The sequence below is a fragment of the Pleurodeles waltl genome, chromosome 2_1 (assembly GCF_031143425.1).
Source record: "Pleurodeles waltl isolate 20211129_DDA chromosome 2_1, aPleWal1.hap1.20221129, whole genome shotgun sequence".
Classification (NCBI taxonomy): Eukaryota; Metazoa; Chordata; class Amphibia; order Caudata; family Salamandridae; genus Pleurodeles; species Pleurodeles waltl.
The window spans coordinates 305,677,068-305,697,657 of NC_090438.1; positions in this window are offsets into that span (position 1 = coordinate 305,677,068).

Consider the following 20,590-nt stretch of genomic DNA (forward strand, 5'->3'; position numbering starts at 1 on the left):
CCTCTGCCCTGGGTCATGGACAGCTGGAGCAAATAGCCCATGAGCCATGGATCCTCTTTCACAATCTGCAGTTCAGGCACACCGAATTTGAACTTAATCATGCTGGCAGAGACCATGGTAGCAGCTGGTTGGTTTGCAGGAGTGCATTTCTGTCTTGAGTGAAGGAATTAAAGGGGGTCACATGGCTTTCCTATACACTGGCAGTGAAGGTGGTGAGCAAACATTACATACTTTCTGTCTTTTGAACTCATTTCATGATAAATACTGTCTGCGTGTATGTGCAACAATTGTGGCTGGTAATGCAGACCAATAATTGTAGGCATGAAATATATTGGCTAGGGTAGTACTGCTCAGTGTTTCTGATGCTGGGGTCTGCATAAAAACTCATAATTCTGTTTGGAAGTTGGAAATATTAGGTGTGATATTACACCACCAAATGTCTGTTTATCTCATTATTAGAACTCTAATGTGGGGAATATGGTTGTTACAAACAGATTGTATGAGGAAGTTAAGCACAGGGGACAGACCTCAAGGCACTTTGTGTTTGGTTCCCATAAATGTGTGATATGTAGTATGATGAGATACTGACATGAAGTGCAGTGATATAGACATGTAATATATATATATTGGTAGGCTTATAGTTTTTTTTTTTACTGTAAGGATATGTGTAACATTAAACATTTACATGTACAACTTTTAGATGCCACGCACCCTGCCTTATATGCAGTAAGGCTTACTTAGGGGGCGACCTATGAATATTTAAAAGGAAGGATTAGGCCTGTCAAATGGGTTTATTTTGACAGATTGATTTTCAGGTTTATCCGGTTCTGTGCCTTGGACGAGGTCACCTCGTCCAAGGCTACAGTTCCCCTGTGCCTTGGACGAGGTCACCTCGTCCAAGGCACAGGGGAACTTGGGGGAGCGCTAGCGCGACCCCCGTGCACCCCCCTCCCCCCCAAGGCGGGGATGGAAAGGGAACGCCTTCCCCTTCCACCCCCGACCCCCCCACCCCCCCCACGCGCGCTGATTAGTCACAGGGGCCTCCCCCATCGCGCTGGAAGCAGCGCTTCCAGCGCGTTTGAAAGAGAAATGCTCAGCGGACTTCAAAGGGAAGGAAATGTATTTCCTTCCCTTTGAAGTCTCTTCCAGGGTTTCAAAAGCCGGATTGCTTGCAATCCGGCTTTTGAAACCCCACTAGACACCAGGGATTTTTTTTGTTTGTTTGTGAAATTGAAATAAGGGAGCGACCCCTTGGGCAAGGGTCGCTCCCAGGGGGGGCATTTTTTCGGGAAGGCCTTTTCTGCCCCCAGGGGGGGCAGAAACCTCTAGGCACCAGGGATCATTTTTTTATTTATTTTTTATTTTTTATGTTTTATTTTGTTTTTTTAGGTGGGGAGCGACCCCTTAGGCAAGGGTTGCTCCCCTTGGGGGAAAATTATATTTAGGCCATTTCTGCCCCCCTTGGGGGCAGATTGGCCTATTTTGATGAGGCCAATCTGCCCCCAAGGGGGGCAGAAACCACTAGACACCAGGGAGTTTTTTCTTTGCGTGAATTTCACGCAAGGGGAGCGACCCCCTAGGCAAGGGTCGCTCCCTGGGGGGGCAAATTTATTTTAGGCCATTTCTGCCCCCCTCTAGGCGCCAGGGAAAAGTTTTTTTTTGTGTTTATTTTTTTTGTTTGTTTGTTTTTTTAGAGATGGGTCTCTATCAGGCAAGGGTCACTCCCCTGGGGGGCAAATTGTATTTAGACCATTTCTACCCCCCTGGGGGCAGATTGGCTGATTTTAGGTACCGGGGACTAGGCACCGGGGATTTGTTTTTTGCCGACAATGTCACGCAGGGGGAGCGACCCCGTAGGCAAGGGTCGCTCCTGGGGGGTGAGGGGGGGGGGTTGGGGGGCAAACTTATTTTAGGCGGGGGGCAGAAACCTCTAGGCGCCAGGGGAAAATTTTTTTGTGTGTTTTTTGTTTGTTTGTTTGTTTATTTAGAGATGGGGAGCGACCCATCAGACAAGGGTCGCTCCCCTGGGGGGCAATTTGTATTTAGGCCATTTCTGCCCCCCTTGGGGGCAGATTGGCCGATTTTAGGTCAATCTGCCCCCAAGGGGGCAGAAACCACTAGGCACCTGGGATTTGTTTTTTGGCGCCAATGTCACGCAGGGGGAGCGACCCCGTAGGCAAGGGTCGCTCCCGGGGGGGGGGGGGTTGGGGGGGCAAATTTATTTTAGGCCATTTCTGCCCCCAGGGGGGGGGCAGAAACCTCTAGGCGTCAGGGCAAATATTTTTTTTTTGTGTTTTTTATTTTTTTGTTTGTTTGTTTTTTTAGAGATGGGGAGCGACCCATCAGGCAAGGGTCGTTGCCCTGGGGGGCAAATTGTATTTAGACCATTTCTGCCCCCCTTGGGGGCAGATTGGGCGATTTTAGGTCAATCTGCCCCCAAGGGGGCAGAAACCACTAGGCACCTGGGATTTGTTTTTTGGCGCCAATGTCACGCAGGTGGAGCGACCCCGTAGGCAAGGGTCGCTCCCGGGGGGGGGGAGGGTTGGGGGGGGCAAATTCATTTTAGGCCACTTCTGCCTCCCCCGGGGCAAATCGGCCTAATATTAGGCCGATCTGCCCCCAGGGGGGGGCAGAAACCTCTAGGCGTCAGGGCAATTTTTTTTTGTGTTTTTTATTTTTTTGTTTGTTTGTTTTTTTAGAGATGTGGGGAGCGACCCATCAGGCAAGTGTTGCTCCCCTGTGGGGCAAATTGTATTTAGACCATTTCTGCCCCCCTTGGGGGCAGATTGGTCGATTTTAGGTCAATCTGCCCCCAAGGGGGCAGAAACCACTAGGCACCAGGGATTTGTTTTTTGGCGCCAATGTCACGCAGGGGGAGCGACCCCGTAGGCAAGGGTCGCTCCCGGAGGGGGGGAGGGTTGGGGGGGGCACATTTAATTTAGGCCATTTCTGCCCCCAGGGGGGGGGCAGAAACCTCTAGGCGCCAGGGCAATTTTTTGTTTTTTTTGTTTGTTTGTTTTTTTAGAGATGGGGAGCGACCCATCAGGCAAGGGTCGCTCCCCTGGGGGGCAAATTGTATTTAGACCATTTCTGCCCCCCTTGGGGGCAGATTGGTCGATTTTAGGTCAATCTGCCCCCAAGGGGGCAGAAACCACTAGGCACCGGGATTTGTTTTTTGGCACCAATGTCACGGAGGGGGAGCGACCCCGTAGGCAAGGGTCGCTCCCGGGCAGGGGGGGTGGGAGGGGGTCAAATTTATTTTAGGGCATTTCTGCACCCCCCCCCCCTGGGGCCGGCTGAGCTAGAGGCCATACTCCACAGGTAGGCACTTTGCAAAAAACACCTCTGTTTTCTGTGAAAAAATATGTTGTGTCCACGTTGTGTTTTGGGCCATTTCCTTTCGTGGGCGCTAGGCCTACCCACAGAAGTGAGGTACCATTTTTATCCAGAGACTTAGGGGAACGCTGGGTGGAAGGAAATTTGTGGCTCCTCTCAGATTCCAGAACTTTCTGTCTCCGAAATGAGAGGAAAAAGTGTTTTTTTGGCCAAAGTTTGATGTTTGCAAAGGATTCTGGGTAACATAACCTGGTCAGAGCCCCGCAAGTCACCCCATCTTGGATTCCCCTGGGTTTCTAGTTTTCAAAAATGCGCTGGTTTGCTAGGTTTCCCCAGGTGCCGGCTGAGCTACATGCCAAAATCCATAGGTAGGCACTGTTTTCTATGAAAAAATGTGATGTGTCCACGTTGTGTTTTGGGCCATTGCCTTTCGTGGGCGCTAGTCCTACCCACACAAGTGAGGTATCATTTTTATCGGGAGACTTGGGGGAACGCTGGGTGGTAGGAAATTTGTGGCTCCTCTCAGATTCCAGAACTTTTTGCCACAGAAATGTGAGGAACATGTGTTTTTTTAGCCACATTTTGAGGTTTGCAAAGGATTCTGGATAACAGGACTTGGTGAGAGCCCCACAAGTCACCCCATCTTGGATTCCCTAGGTCTCTAGGTTTCAGAAATGCACAGGTTTGGTAGGTTTCCCTAGGTGCCGGCTGAGCTAAAGGCCAAAATCTAAAAAGGTAGGCACTTCGCAAAAATCACCTCTGTTTTCTTTCCAAAAATTGGATGTGTCCACGTTGCGCTTTGGGGCGTTTCCTGTCGCGGGCGCTAGGCCTACCCACACAAGTGAGGTATCATTTTTATCGGGAGACTTGGGGGAACGCTGGGTGGAAGGAAATTTGTGGCTCCTCTCAGATTCCAGAACTTTCTGCCACAGAAATGTGAGGAACATGTGTTTTTTTAGCCAAATTTTGAGGTTTGCAAAGGATTCTGGGTAACAGAACCTGGTCCGAGCCCCACAAGTCACCCCATCTTGGATTCCCCTAGGTCTCTAGTTTTCAGAAATGCACAGGTTTGGTAGGTTTCCCTAGGTGCCGGCTGAGCTAGAGGCCAAAATCTACAGGTAGGCACTTCGCAAAAATCACCTCTGTTTTCTTTCCAAAAATTGGATGTGTCCATGTTGCGCTTTGGGGCGTTTCCTGTCGCGGGCGCTACCCACACAAGTGAGGTATCATTTTTATCGGGAGACTTGGGGGAACGCTAGGTGGAAGGAAATTTGTGGCTCCTCTCAGATTCCAGAACTTTCTGCCACAGAAATGTGAGGAACATGTGTTTTTGTAGCCAAATTTTGAGGTTTGCAAAGGATTCTGGGTAACAGAACCTGGTCCGAGCCCCACAAGTCACCCTATCTTGGATTCCCCTAGGTCTCTAGTTTTCAGAAATGCACAGGTTTGGTAGGTTTCCGTAGGTGCCAGCTGAGCTAGAGGCCAAAATCTACAGGTAGGCACTTCGCAAAAATCACCTCTGTTTTCTTTCCAAAAATTGGATGTGTCCACGTTGCGCTTTGGGGCGTTTCCTGTCGCGGGCGCTAGGCCTACCCACACAAGTGAGGTATCATTTTTATCGGGAGACTTGGGGGAACGCTGGGTGGAAGGAAATTTGTGGCTCCTCTCAGATTCCAGAACTTTCTGCCACAGAAATGTGAGGAACATGTGTTTTTTTAGCCAAATTTTGAGGTTTGCAAAGGATTCTGGGTAACAGAACCTGGTCCGAGCCCCACAAGTCACCCCATCTTGGATTCCCCTAGGTCTCTAGTTTTCAGAAATGCACAGGTTTGGTAGGTTTCCCTAGGTGCCGGCTGAGCTAGAGGCCAAAATCTACAGGTAGGCACTTTGCAAAAATCACCTCTGTTTTCTTTCAAAAAATTGGATGTGTCCACGTTTTGCTTTGGGGCGTTTCCTGTCACGGGCGCTAGGCCTACCCACGCAAGTGAGGTATCATTTTTATCGGGAGACTTGGGGGAACGCTGGGTGGCAGGAAATTCGTAGCTCCTCCCAGATTCCAGAACTTTCTGCCACAGAAATGTGAGGAACATGTGTTTTTTTAGCCAAATTTTGAGGTTTGCAAAGGATTCTGGGTAACAGAACCTGGACCGAGCCCCACAAGTCACCCCATCTTGGATTCCCTAGGTCTCTAGGTTTCAGAAATGCACAGGTTTGGTAGGTTTCCCTAGGTGCCGGCTGAGCTAGAGGCCAAAATCTACAGGTAGGCACTTCGCAAAAATCACCTCTGTTTTCTTTCAAAAAATTGGATGTGTCCACGTTGCGCTTTGGGGCGTTTCCTGTCACGGGCGCTAGGCCTATCCACACAAGTGAGGTATCATTTTTATCGGGAGACTTGGGGGAACGCTGGGTGGAAGGAAATTTGTGGCTCCTCTCAGATTCCAGAACTTTCTGCCACAGAAATGTGAGGAACCTTTTTTTTTTTTTAACCAAATTTTGAGGTTTGCAAAGGATTCTGGGTAACAGAACCTGGTCCGAGCCCTACAAGTCACCCCATCTTGGATTCCCCTAGGTCTCTAGTTTTCAGAAATGCACAGGTTTGGTAGGTTTCCCTAGGTGCCGGCTGAGCTAGAGGCCAAAATCTGCAGGTAGGCACTTCGCAAAAAACACCTCTGTTTTCTTTCAAAAAATTGGATGTGTCCACGTTGCGCTTTGGGGCGTTTCCTGTCGCAGGCGCTAGGCCTACCCACACAAGTGAGGTATCATTTTTATCGGGAGACTTGGGGGAACGCTGGGTGGAAGGAAATTTGTGGCTCCTCTCAGATTCCAGAACTTTCTGCCACAGAAATGTGAGGAACATGTGTTTTTTAGCCAAATTTTGAGGTTTGCAAAGGATTCTGGGTAACAGAACCTGGTCCGAGCCCCACAAGTCACCCCATCTTGGATTCCCTAGGTCTCTAGGTTTCAGAAATGCACAGGTTTGGTAGGTTTCCCTAGGTGCCGGCTGAGCTAGAGGCCAAAATCTACAGGTAGGCACTTCGCAAAAATCACCTCTGTTTTCTTTCCAAAAATTGGATGTGTCCACGTTGCGCTTTGGGGCGTTTCCTGTCGCGGGCGCTACCCACACAAGTGAGGTATCATTTTTATCGTGAGACTTGGGGGAACGCTGGGTGGAAGGAAATTTGTGGCTCCTCTCAGATTCCAGAACTTTCTGCCACAGAATTGTGAGGAACATGTGTTTTTTTAGCCAAATTTTGAGGTTTGCAAAGGATTCTGGGTAACAGAACCTGGTCCGAGCCCCACAAGTCACCCTATCTTGGATTCCCCTAAGTCTCTAGTTTTCAGAAATGCACAGGTTTGGTAGGTTTCCCTAGGTGCCAGCTGAGCTAGAGGCCAAAATCTACAGGTAGGCACTTCGCAAAAACCACCTCTGTTTTCTTTAAAAAAATTGGATGTGTCCACGTTGCGCTTTGGGGCGTTTCCTGTCGCGGGCGCTAGGCCTACCCACACAAGTGAGGTATCATTTTTATCAGGAGACTTGGGGGAACGCTGGGTGGAAGGGAATTTGTGGCTCCTCTCAGATTCCAGAACTTTCTGCCACAGAAATGTGAGGAACATGTGTTTTTTTAGCCAAATTTTGAGGTTTGCAAAGGATTCTGGGTACCAGAACCTGGTCCGAGCCCCACAAGTCACCCCATCTTGGATTCCCCTAGGTCTCTAGTTTTCAGAAATGCACAGGTTTGGTAGGTTTCCCTAGGTGCCGGCTGAGCTAGAGGCTAAAATCTACAGGTAGGCACTTCGCATAAATCACCTCTGTTTTCTTTAAAAAAATTGGATGTGTCCACGATTTGCTTTGGGGCGTTTCCTGTCACGGGCGCTAGGCCTACCCACGCAAGTGAGGTATCATTTTTATCGGGAGACTTGGGGGAACGCTGGGTGGCAGGAAATTCGTAGCTCCTCCCAGATTCCAGAACTTTCTGCCACAGAAATGTGAGGAACATGTGTTTTTTTAGCCAAATTTTGAGGTTTGCAAAGGATTCTGGGTAACAGAACCTGGACGAGCCCCACAAGTCACCCCATCTTGGATTCCCTAGGTCTCTAGGTTTCAGAAATGCACAGGTTTGGTAGGTTTCCCTAGGTGCCGGCTGAGCTAGAGGCCAAAATCTACAGGTAGGCACTTCGCAAAAATCACCTCTGTTTTCTTTCAAAAAATTGGATGTGTCCACGTTGCGCTTTGGGGCGTTTCCTGTCACGGGCGCTAGGCCTATCCACACAAGTGAGGTATCATTTTTATCGGGAGACTTGGGGGAACGCTGGGTGGAAGGAAATTTGTGGCTCCTCTCAGATTCCAGAACTTTCTGCCACAGAAATGTGAGGAACCTTTTTTTTTTTTTAACCAAATTTTGAGGTTTGCAAAGGATTCTGGGTAACAGAACCTGGTCCGAGCCCTACAAGTCACCCCATCTTGGATTCCCCTAGGTCTCTAGTTTTCACAAATGCACAGGTTTGGTAGGTTTCCCTAGGTGCCGGCTGAGCTAGAGGCCAAAATCTGCAGGTAGGCACTTCGCAAAAAACACCTCTGTTTTCTTTCAAAAAATTGGATGTGTCCACGTTGCGCTTTGGGGCGTTTCCTGTCGCAGGCGCTAGGCCTACCCACACAAGTGAGGTATCATTTTTATCGGGAGACTTGGGGGAACGCTGGGTGGAAGGAAATTTGTGGCTCCTCTCAGATTCCAGAACTTTCTGCCACAGAAATGTGAGGAACATGTGTTTTTTAGCCAAATTTTGAGGTTTGCAAAGGATTCTGGGTAACAGAACCTGGTCCGAGCCCCACAAGTCACCCCATCTTGGATTCCCTAGGTCTCTAGGTTTCAGAAATGCACAGGTTTGGTAGGTTTCCCTAGGTGCCGGCTGAGCTAGAGGCCAAAATCTACAGGTAGGCACTTCGCAAAAATCACCTCTGTTTTCTTTCCAAAAATTGGATGTGTCCACGTTGCGCTTTGGGGCGTTTCCTGTCGCGGGCGCTACCCACACAAGTGAGGTATCATTTTTATCGGGAGACTTGGGGGAACGCTGGGTGGAAGGACATTTGTGGCTCCTCTCAGATTCCAGAACTTTCTGCCACAGAAATGTGAGGAACATGTGTTTTTTTAGCCAAATTTTGAGGTTTGCAAAGGATTCTGGGTAACAGAACCTGGTCCGAGCCCCACAAGTCACCCTATCTTGGATTCCCCTAAGTCTCTAGTTTTCAGAAATGCACAGGTTTGGTAGGTTTCCCTAGGTGCCAGCTGAGCTAGAGGCCAAAATCTACAGGTAGGCACTTCGCAAAAACCACCTCTGTTTTCTTTAAAAAAATTGGATGTGTCCACGTTGCGCTTTGGGGCGTTTCCTGTCGCGGGCGCTAGGCCTACCCACACAAGTGAGGTATCATTTTTATCGGGAGACTTGGGGGAACGCTGGGTGGAAGGGAATTTGTGGCTCCTCTCAGATTCCAGAACTTTCTGCCACAGAAATGTGAGGAACATGTGTTTTTTTAGCCAAATTTTGAGGTTTGCAAAGGATTCTGGGTAACAGAACCTGGTCCGAGCCCCACAAGTCACCCCAACTTGGATTCCCCTAGGTCTCTAGTTTTCAGAAATGCACAGGTTTGGTAGGTTTCCCTAGGTGCCGGCTGAGCTAGAGGCTAAAATCTACAGGTAGGCACTTCGCAAAAATCACCTCTGTTTTCTTTATAAAAATTGGATGTGTCCACGTTGCGCTTTGGGGCGTTTCCTGTCGCGGTTGCTAGGCCTACCCACACAAGTGAGGTATCATTTTTATCGGGAGACTTGGGGGAACGCTGGGTGGAAGGACATTTGTGGCTCCTCTCAGATTCCAGAACTTTCTGCCACAGAAATGTGAGGAACATGTGTTTTTTTAGCCAAATTTTGAGGTTTGCAAAGGATTCTGGGTAACAGAACCTGGTCCGAGCCCCACAAATCACCCCAATTTGGATTCCCCTAGGTCTCTAGTTTTCAGAAATGCACAGGTTTGGTAGGTTTCCCTAGGTGCCAGCTGAGCTAGAGGCCAAATTCTACAGGTAGGCACTTTGCAAAAAACACCTCTGTTTTCTTTAAAAAAAATGGGATGTGTCCACGTTGCGTTTTGGGGCGTTTCCTGTCGCGGGCGCTAGGCCTACCCACACAAGTGAGGTATCATTTTTATCGGGAGACTTGGGGGAACATAGATTAGCAAAACAAGTGTTATTGCCCCTTGTCTTTCTCTACATTTTTTTCTTCCAAATATAGGAGAGTGTGTAAAAAAGAAATCTATTTGAGAAATGCCCTGTATTTCATATGCTAGTATGGTCACCCCAGAATTCAGAGATGTGCAAATAACCACTGCTCCTCAACACCTTATTTTGTGCCCTTTTTGGAAATGTAAAGGTTTTCTTGATAGCAATTTTTTACTCTTTATATTTCAGCAAATGAATTGCTGTATTCCCGGTATAGAATGAAAAAGCACTGCAGGGTGCAGCTCATTTATTGGCTCTGGGTTCCTCGGGTTCTTGATGAACCTACAAGCCCTATATATCCCCGCAACCAGAGGAGTCCAGCAAACGTAACAGTATATTGCTTTCGATAATCTGACATTGCAGGGAAAAGTTACAGAGTAAAACGTAGAGAAAAATTGACCCCTTGCTGAATTCAGAATTTTGTCTACTTTTCAGAAATGTTTAGGTTTCTGGGATCCAGCATTGGTTTCATGCCCATTTCTGTCACTGACTGGAAGGAGGCTGAAAGCACAAAAAAATGCAAAAATGGAGTATGTCCCAGTAAAATGCCAAAATTGTGATGAAAAATTGGGTTTTCTGATTCAAGTCTGCCTGTTCCTGAAAGCTGGGAAGCTGCTGAGTTTAGCACCGCAAACCCTTTGTTGATGCTATTTTCAGGGGAAAAACCACAAGCCTTGTTCTGCAGCCACTTTTTCCAATTTGTTTGAAAAAAACTAAATTTTCACTGTATTTTGGCAAATTTCTTGGCCTCCTTCAGGGGAACCCACAAAGTCTGGGTAGCTCTAGAATCCCTAGGATGTTGGAAAAAAAGGACGCAAATTTGGCTTGGTTAGCTTATGTGGAGAAAAAGTTATGAGGGCCTAAGCGCGAACTGCCCCAAATACGCAAAAAAAGGCCTGGCACAGGAGGGGGAAAAGGCCTGGCAGCGAAGGGGTTAAAACTGCACAGCCAAGCTACACACAGTAGCCTGCAGTTATGTTAATACTGCCACAGCAGTGAGTGACACAATGGGTGCTAGAGCTCACAAGTGACATTTCACATGTATGCCCTCAGTACAATTTGTACCATGTACTAGGTACTTATAGTTAATTAAATATGTCAATTAGGGGTATGCCAATTTCATCACGTTGGAAGGGGGTGGAAAGGCACTTGATCATTAGTCAGCAGAGGTAAAGTGCACAGAGTTCCTCAGCCAGCAAAAACAGTCAGGGCAAATATCTGGTACTAAGCCAAGCAAAATATGGTAATTTCCAACAGATAAGAAGACAAATGAAAAGGTTATTGATGTGGAGAATTGTGTGTATAACGTGCTGAAAAGCACATGACTCTGGAAGACAATCACAGTGCTGTTTAATGAAACTGCAGAGCCCACATATGAAACTGACTCAGTCTTGAGCTGGCCACAGATCAGAAAGAATCTCCATTGTAAGAAGTACTTTGTAAAAATGCAGATGCAAAAAGGTACAAATGATATTAAAGGGAACTGGCTCCTTATTTTTACAGAATGTATGTTGCAAGACAAAGATATTTATTTTATGAAGTTTTAAAGTCGCACTGACATTTAATTCTAAGTTACATTCAGCTGCAAAAATGTCTTTCGATATACCTACATAAAACTAAAGCGGGACAAAGAAGGAAAATTATATAAAGGCAGGGGCTTACCCTCCTACAAAATCAAATCCCTTATGCCAAATAAAAGCTCAGCCCTTTACTACAAGGTTAGTCCTCCAGACAGAATCTGGAAACTGATTAGTTTCCTTAGACAATCCTCACCCTCCAGGGTTACCTCTTGGTTGTGGTGTCGCGTAGGCTCTCATTATTCTAATGAGCCTACTGGATTTTGAGCCGTAGAATCGCCAGTGGTGTGGGAGACTAAGTCTGACCCACTGCGGGTGACACCTGTTGCTCCAATCCGGGTTTTGCTCTGGCTAACTAGCAGTGCCTCATCTCTAGCCGAGGGCCGGGATGACTCGGCAGCCGAGCGCATGACATAATTGGTTTCTCAGGGAAACTGCATCTTAGATAGCAAAGCATGAGCTTCAATAACCAGGACGACACAGCATGACAGTATTAAAATTGTGATGAGGAGAGTGAAGCATAGAAATAACACTATCATATTGTCACTATGGTCAATAGACTAACTCCCACCTAGGCTATAATAGAGTACAGCATGTTAAGCTCTAATTCGGCCCTTCAGGTTCCCCTGGAAAGACATCATCCCCCATACCTGAGCAAAGGCCTGTGGTCTGCGTTAGCATCGGAAGCTAAGCATTCGGCAATCAGCATACAGACGTGGTTCTCTGGCTGGAATCTCCCTCTAACGTGTAAGGGACAAGGAAGTGTTTTTATAAAAACACAGATGATGTTCTGAGTAAATTTCCCTACATAAGGATGTGTGTTTTCTATGAATGTTGGAGACTAAACTTCTACCACGTTCACCAGCAATGTACCATGCTGTAGCCTTGGAAGAAACACAGAGTGAGCAAGAATGTCTTGTTTGAGAACAGAGTGCTGGCCTAGGCAAAACAGTTAGATAAACAGAAAATAAAACAAGACTGTAAAAGTGGCTATTGTAACAACAATAAAGTAAAGCTGAATAAAGTATATCTAGGTTAGTGTGCACAGCAGCTTGACCTAGTGTGTTAAAATAATGTGCATGGAGCTATAGCTAAAATGGCTACACAACAGTGGCATGCTTCATCATTGGATTCTTACTGTTCTGCTGCGGAAGATGGTGTGCTGCGACCGGCAAATTATGTGGGTGCACTTGATATATAATCCACTATGATGATGTGTAATAGGAGTGGGGGAGCATAAAAAGATTAAAAATACCTGCCTCCTAGGTAAACTATTGTAGGAAGTTGGCTCTGTATGCACTATTTCAAAGTAAGGAATAGTATGCACAGAGTTCAATGGTTCCCCTTAGAGGTAAGATAGTGGCAAAAAGAGATAATTCTAATGCTCTATTTTGTGGTAGTGTGGTCGAGCAGGAGGCTTATCAGAGGGTAGTGTTAAGCATTTTTTGTACACACACAGTCAATAAATGAGGAACACACACTCAGAGAAAATTCCAGGCCAATAGGTTTTTGTATAGAAAAATATATTTTCTTAGTTTATTTTAAGACCCACAGGTTCAAGATTTACAAGTAATACTTTAAATGAAGGGTACTTCACTTAGTAACTTTAGGAACTTTGAATTAGCAAAATAGCATATACAGTTTTCACATAAATGACATATAGCTATTTTGAAACTAGTCAGTGCAAATTTCAACAGTTCCTGGGGGAGGTAAGTGTTTGTTAGTTTTTGCAGGTAAGTAAACCACCTACGGGGTTCAAAGTTGGGTCCAAGGTAGCCCACCGTTGGGGGTTCAGGGCAACCCCAAAGTTACCACACCAGCAGCTCAGGGCCGGTCAGGTGCAGAGGTCAAAGTGGTGCCCAAAACGCATAGGCTTCAATGGAGAAGGGGGTGCCCCGGTTCCAGTAAGCCAGCAGGTAAGTACCCGCGTCTTCGGAGCGCAGACCAGGGGGGTTTTGTAGGGCACCGGGGGGGACACAAGTCAGCACAAAAAGTGCACCCTCAGCGGCACGGGGGCGGCCGGGTGCAGTGTGCAAACAAGCGTCGGGTTTGCAATAGAAATCAATGGGAGAGCAAGGGGTCTCTTCAGCGATGCAGGCAGGCAAGGGGGGGCTCCTCGGGGTAGCCACCACCTGGGCAAGGGAGAGGGCCACCTGGGGGTCGCTCCTGTACTGGAGGTCGGATCCTTCAGGTCCTGGGGGCTGCGGATGCAGTGCCTTTACCAGGTGTTGGGTCTTTGAAGCAGGCAGTCGCGGTCAGGGGGTGCCTCGGGATTCCCTCTGCAGGCCTCGCTGTGGGGGCTCAGGGGGGCCAACTCTGGCTGCTCACGGTCTTGTAGTCGCCGGGGAGTCCTCCCTGTGGTGTTTGTTCTCCACAAGTCGAGCCGGGGGCGTCGGGCGCAGAGTGTAAAGTCTCACGCTTCCGGCGGGAAACGTGTGTTGTTTCAAAGTTGCTTCTTTGTTGCAAAGTTGCAGCCTTTGTGGAACAGAACTGCTGTCCTCTGGAGTTCTTGGTCCTTCTAGATGCAGGGTAGTCCTCTGAGGCTTCAGAGGTTGCTGGACCCTGGGAACACGTCGCTGGAGCAGAGTCTTTAGAAGTGGGGAGACAGGCCGGTAGAGCTGGGGCCAAAGCAGTTGGTGTCTCCGTCTTCTCTGCAGGTTTTTCAGTTCAGCAGTCCTCTTCTTCTTAGGTTGCAGGAATCTATCTTGCTGTGTTCTGGGAGCCCCTAAATACAGAATTTAGGAGTGTGTTTAGGTCTGGGAGGGCAGTAGCCAATGGCTACTGTCCTTGAGGGTGGCTACACCCTCTTTGTGCCTCCTCCCTGAGGGGAGGAGGGCACATTCCTATCCCTATTGGGGGAATCCTCTATCTGCAAGATGGAGGATTTCTAAAAGTCAGAGTCACCTCAGCTCAGGGCACCTTAGGGGCTGTCCTGACTGGCCAGTGACTCCTCCTTGTTTTTCTCATTATCTCCCCCGGCTTGCTGCCAAAAGTGGGGCCGTGGCCGGAGGGGGCGGGCAACTCCACTAGCTGGAGTGCCCTGGGGTGCTGTAACAAAGGGGGCGAGCCTTTGAGACTCACCGCCAGGTGTTACAGGTCCTGCAGGGGGAGGTGATAAGCATCTCCACCCAGTATAGGCTTTGTTACCAGCCACAGAGTGACAAAGGCACTCTCCCCATGTGGCCAGCAACATGTCTGGAGTGTGGCAGGCTGCTAAAACCAGTCAGCCTACACGGGTAGCCGGTTAAGGTTTCAGGGGGCACCTCTAAGGTGCCCTCTGGGGTGTATGTTACAATAAAATGTACACTGGCATCAGTATGCATTTATTGTGCTGAGAAGTTTGATACCAAACTTCATAGTTTTCAGTGTAGCCATTATGGTGCTGTGGAGTTCGTGCATGACAGACTCCCAGACCATATACTCTTATGGCTACACTGCACTTACAATGTCTAAGGTTTTGTTTAGACACTGTAGGGGCATAGTGCTCATGCGCTTATGCCCTCACCTATGGTATAGTGCACCCTGCCTTAGGGCTGTAAGGCCTGCTACTATACCTGTAGGCAGTGTGAGGTTGGCATGGCACCCTGAGGGGAGTGCCATGTCGACTTAGTCGTTTTGTCCCCACTAGCACACACAAGCTGGAAAGCAGTGTGTCTGTGCTGAGTGAGGGGTCCCCAGGGTGGCATAAGACATGCTGCAGCCCTTAGAGACCTTCCCTGGCATCAGGGCTATTGGTACCAGAGGTACAAGTTACAAGGGACTTCCCTGGATGCCAGGGTGTGCCAATTGTGGAAACAAAAGTACAGGTTAGGGAAAGAACACTGGTGCTGGGGCCTGGTTAGCAGGCCTCAGCATACTTTAAAATCATAACTTGGCATCAGCAAAGGCAAGAAGTCAGGGGGTAACCATGCCAAGGAGGCATTTCCTTACAACTAATATCTGTCCTAGTGACAATATGGTTAAAATGGGGTAAAAGGAAGGGGGTAATGGAGTGCTGCAACTGGGCTCTCACAAAAAAGTTTTTGAGTTTGAGGGTGACCTATACCTCCAGAAACACGGGATCAGCATGGGCAGCACTTTTGTTCTGAGCATAGCTGTCCTGTATGTTCATCATCTTGAAAAAACACAAGATTCTAACCCCCTCCAATCTTTACAGACAACACATCAAACTGTGGAAAAGATACATAGATGACATTTTGGTCATGTGGGAGAGGAGTGAAGCCACAACAACAGATTTTTTGCACTGACAAAACAGACAGAATGAATTCCTTCAGTTCACCCATACAATAAGTAACGAAGAGCTGGTTTTCCTGGATCTAAACATCAGGGCAGAACAAGGGGTTCTACGAAGAATCACTCATGTCAAACCAACAGCAAGGAATCTCTTGCTGCTCTATGACAGTTTTCATTCACGCCACCTTAAAAAAAGACTCCTTTTTGGCCAGTTCTTACAACTAAGGAGGAACTGCTCTGAGGTTAGAGACCATAAAGAACAAGCAGGCCGTTTGGCAGCCAAATTGGAGGTGAGGAAGTATCCACTCAGGGTGATAATACAAGCAATGTAACGGGCACAAAAAAATGATAGGGAAGCCTCATTGGAAATCCTACCACCCAAGGAGAGGGAGAATAGACCTATTTGCATCACAACATACAAAATAGCCTCTAAACAAGTGAGCAAAATTATTAAACAAGCATTGGTGCATCCTCAAGAGTGGGTCACTGAACATTCCGAAACCCATGTTCTCCCATAGACGGGGTCAGGGCCTAAGAGATATGCTAGTACACACACAACCACGGAGGCAGACGATAGATAGAGTGACCAGATCATGCAGCATAGCACCAGTGGCAGGTCACCACCACCCTACACTATGGGATCTACACTGCAGGCCTTTTTGTATTCATCGATGACACCACCACTTATGTTGGTTTCCTCTTTTTAATATGCTTGTCACACAGTATCAGTGACTGTTCAACCACTGCACCATCGTAATGTGGTTTCCTCTCAACTACATCCCTTTTCATTAACTAGGGTTATATCTGTGGTGGTCCTGTATAGACTCATCCCCTACACGGTTCATAGCTGTCCCTGAACTGGCATATGAGTAGTCCCCCTAATTAGAGGCCCATGTATTATCTTTTAATCTGAGAATGGCCCAATTTATTTTGAATATCACATATACATTGTATTCTCAATATTCCATGTACATTGTACTAATGCTAAGTATTTTCATTTGACTAGTGAGCCCCCTTTTGTTCATGCATCCTGCACATCATTGTTTTGGAATTCAGTGATGTATTGGTGTAATCACCGTACATGCATTTGAATAATCACCGTGATTCATGTGGGGTCCTGAGCAGAACACACTCTGTGTTCCATTAGAGGCCACCATTTTATGCAGGGTAGTGGACTCGTTTTCCCATGAGGACATGGAATGGGCTCCTTGCAACGTGTGCTCTTCCATTACAAAGGAGCTGCATTCGCCAAGGTTAGTAACATTTGGACCCTGGGCAGGCAGAAAATCAGGCTGATTGGGGGGAGTGATGCTTTGTTGTCTAGGTTGTGTGTCCTTTTTTGTGCTATTTGTTGTTTCTCTGTTGTACATCTCAGAGTGCTGGCATCAATGTGTGCTATCACCCCTATCAATATTGAAGATATTATTCATGTGTGAATCTCACGTTTGGGTTGTTGTATTCATTTGAAAGGCACAGTTTTCATGTGCAATCATGAAAGATGCTCCCATATGATGGCGGATTAACTCTCTTTTATGTGTAGCAGGCAATGTACTGAAGCTCACCAATAACTAGGTGCAGTATGATTAAGCATTAACACATTTCGGGTGTGTATTGGCACGTTCCCCACGTGAGGAGTGGCACCAGGGTGTCACTCTTGGTCCTGATGGAAAGCTTAGGGGTAGGCTTGAAACATGTAAACCACACATAATAGAAAGTCAGGTTCATTGAACACCCCCTTCCAATCTCCCCATTTTAACCACACCGCCACTAGGGCAGATATTAGAACATTAGTTCACCTAGGAGGCAGGTATTTTTAATCTTTTTATGGCCCCCAACTCCTATTACCCATCATCATATTGGATTATATATAAAGTGCTCCCACATAATTAGGTCGCAGCACACCCTATACTGCAGCGGAATGGGAAGGACCCAATGATGAAGCATGCCACCAAGGGGTAACCCTGGTGGGGTGGGTGAGGGCTTTTGAAGGAAACTAATCAGTTTCCATTTTCTGTCCTTAGGGTTAACATTGTAGCAGAGGACTGGGCTTTTATTTGGCTTCAATATATCTACACATGCCTATGGTAGGTTACATAAGCCATGGAGAATAGGCAGTTATTGCAGGTTATGCATTTTTGCAAATAATTGCAGCCCACTTGATCTGCGTTAAGTTTCCCTTGCTGGTCTCTGCACTGGTACAATTACACTTTTCTAAGAATTTCGAATATGAAAGACTGAACTAGGTTTGAGGCAACATAAGTTTTATTTGTCTCTTTATATGTTGCTTTATAGCAAAGCCATTTTACAGTTCACAGTCGGTAGATGTATGGCACACTTGCACTGTCTCAGATCTGGACATCTTGCAAACGTGTTCTAAAGACTCCATCACAGGTAGGAGTTATGGTAACAGCAAAACATAACAGTTTTTGTCTTTTTGTTATAACTGATTATTCAACAAACAGGTTTTATTATGTCAAAACTGATGTAACATGTGAAATGATTTATAAAGGGTAACAGAAAACATGATGCTTTCCAAACTTCAAGTAAATTAAAGCAACTGTAAAGCCAGAGCACTGACATACAATAAAAAGAGCAAATAGAGTCTCTGACACCAACACCAAAGACAGCTGGGGCCAACTGTGAACAAATATCTGGCCCATCAGCACTGGACAATCCTAGCCTCACCAGTAGAGGTCATCCCTTGTAGCCAATCATAGTGAGCGAGAAGTGAAAACTGTCCAAGAACTTTTTGGGCGATTATGATGTATGTTACAGATCAAGTTGACCCATGTAATGTCCAACACCCCCAGATAGTCGTGCAATTTTTGTTCATGGCTTTTTGACTCATAGGACCTTTTTGGACCCATTTATAATATATTAATGGGAAAAGTCAGAAGAGGACTCATTTTCCTAGAGTGGCCCTGACACAAAGGGCCATATCCACAAACTGCACATTGTAGTACGTTTTGTAGTACTGCAAAACATAGTACAAAATGTTAATTTTACCTATACTTATGTGTGTAGGGCCCTCCAGCCCGACTGTGGAGCCTCCACACATATAAGTACAGATGTAGTAGTAAATGTGGGCAGGACATAGGGGAATTGGATGTAAGAGTGGCAGGCTTACTCCAAAAGGAAATGGGATTAGGGAGGAGTAAGAAGGGTTTAGGGAGAGTCATGGAGGCTCAGGAAGGGGTTTAAGGAGGGATGTCACCCACCCACACAAGAGTATACCAATTGCTTTACTATGGGGGTAAAGGAAAGTAGCTCACACTTTTGTATTAAGTTTACACTCAGAGTTTGTGAATTTCAAAAGTAGTAAACTCAAAAGTGTAAGTTACATTTGTGAATCATGCCTAAGTCTCTTGTACAGTTCGGCAACTTATCAACATAAGCTGTGTAGAAGTGCTTTTATTTACATGGGGTACTAAGAGAGAGAACAGTTTCAGCACCAAAGGCATATAGCACAATGCAACTTTAGAGACTTGATAGTATTCAGTGGTGCTAATAAGTAGGAATAGGATTACACACAGTCAATCCGTAGACAAATGGCGAGCGTCCCAGAGCTGCCATCAGATACCAGCTTTCTCTCCAACCATCACAAGGACCTCTGTCTAGATACTACCCTGCATTTTATATTGCACCAATACCTTCCACAGTGGAATGCACAACAGTAAATTCAAGAATTACAGACTGGTAGGTCAACATGGAGGAAGAAAGTTACACACAACAGTTGTCTGGCTAAATCATATTTCCTAAATTTTAAGGGTAAGTGGAAGTAAGAAGGAGGGGACTGCTGCAACATATTCACTGCTGAAAGAAAAAAATATCATGTAATTACTAAGAAATAGCAAATGTAATCAATAGAGGACTAGCAACCACTGTTGCAGCAAATTAACACAGATAAACGCCAGAGCCCGCTCTTCATGTATTGCCAGTCATGCAACAGAGAAATTATAGTTTACAAGCAACAGAAATGGCATAGCTATAAATGATGCAGCAGTTGCAGTGGCACCAAGGACCTGACATGTGAGGGGCTCACTTCACCACATGTGTTTACTTTATTACTGCTAAGCTAGAGCAGCGGAGGGGGCATCTTCTCTGCTTACACTAGAGCCAGCGGCACCCGTATTACACTACTGAGCAGAAGGCTAAAAAATTTCGGACATTTACAAATGTATAGTTCTAAAATGTAAACATCCTACTAATGTGACTAGCTGGTATTCCTGATGTTCTACCTTTTGTGTCCTGCTGTAGCAGCTGTGGCCCTTGACATCTGTGCTCAGTGACAGGCAGTGTCCCAGGTCGCAGTCTGACTGGCAAACTTTCCTAAGGGAAGGGCAGATTTCAAAGTTTGTTTCATGTCCAATCAGAACTAAGCCCATAACTTGCAGTGCACTTGACTTGTCTGGTGAGGTCCGAGAACATCCCTCTTGGCAGAGCTGCTGCTCTTGGTTGAACTCAGCACTTTCTTCTAGTGATACGTTAGTTTGTGTCATAATCCAGTAGTATGCATCTATGGACCCAGCTCAATTGTTATTGAATTTCCAGTGAACTTAAAAGGCAGGCTGAACTTCATGCAGTGCCACCCTGGGTCACGTTCCTTGAATTGTATGTGGAGCAATCATAGCTGATGCCCCATCCACAAGATAGATAGTAAAAGAAGACCTGCTGCCCTCGGGCCAACCCCACTTCTCCTAAACCCCAGACTCTCCAAGTGTCTGGACACTCAGCAGCTCAGGGGGCTGAGAGCAACACACCATAGCTCATGCTGGCTATTGCACAGCAGTGCTTGAGTGCCTCGAGAATTATGCAAATCAGAGCTGCAGACAGAGTTTAGAAGAGGCAGCTAATTTTCATGACTAATGCATTTCTGTGCACTGAAACACATAAATCTAACCCTGGATGCATGGTATTTGACAGGAACGCTATATATAAAGATGAATCCTGCAGGCAATGCTAAGGACTTTAATATATTTAGAAGTCAAACGTAAACAATTGATATGCATGTAAAAAAGAATTGCCAATTTGTAGAAATTCTAAATTACATACGAAAAAATATGTTTAAGCTAACAAACCTTTCATAATCTTAGTGATATATTGGAAGCCCACATCGGATAGAGTCCCTAATATATTCCATTGCAATCATAAAAATAATAACATTTTTACAAGG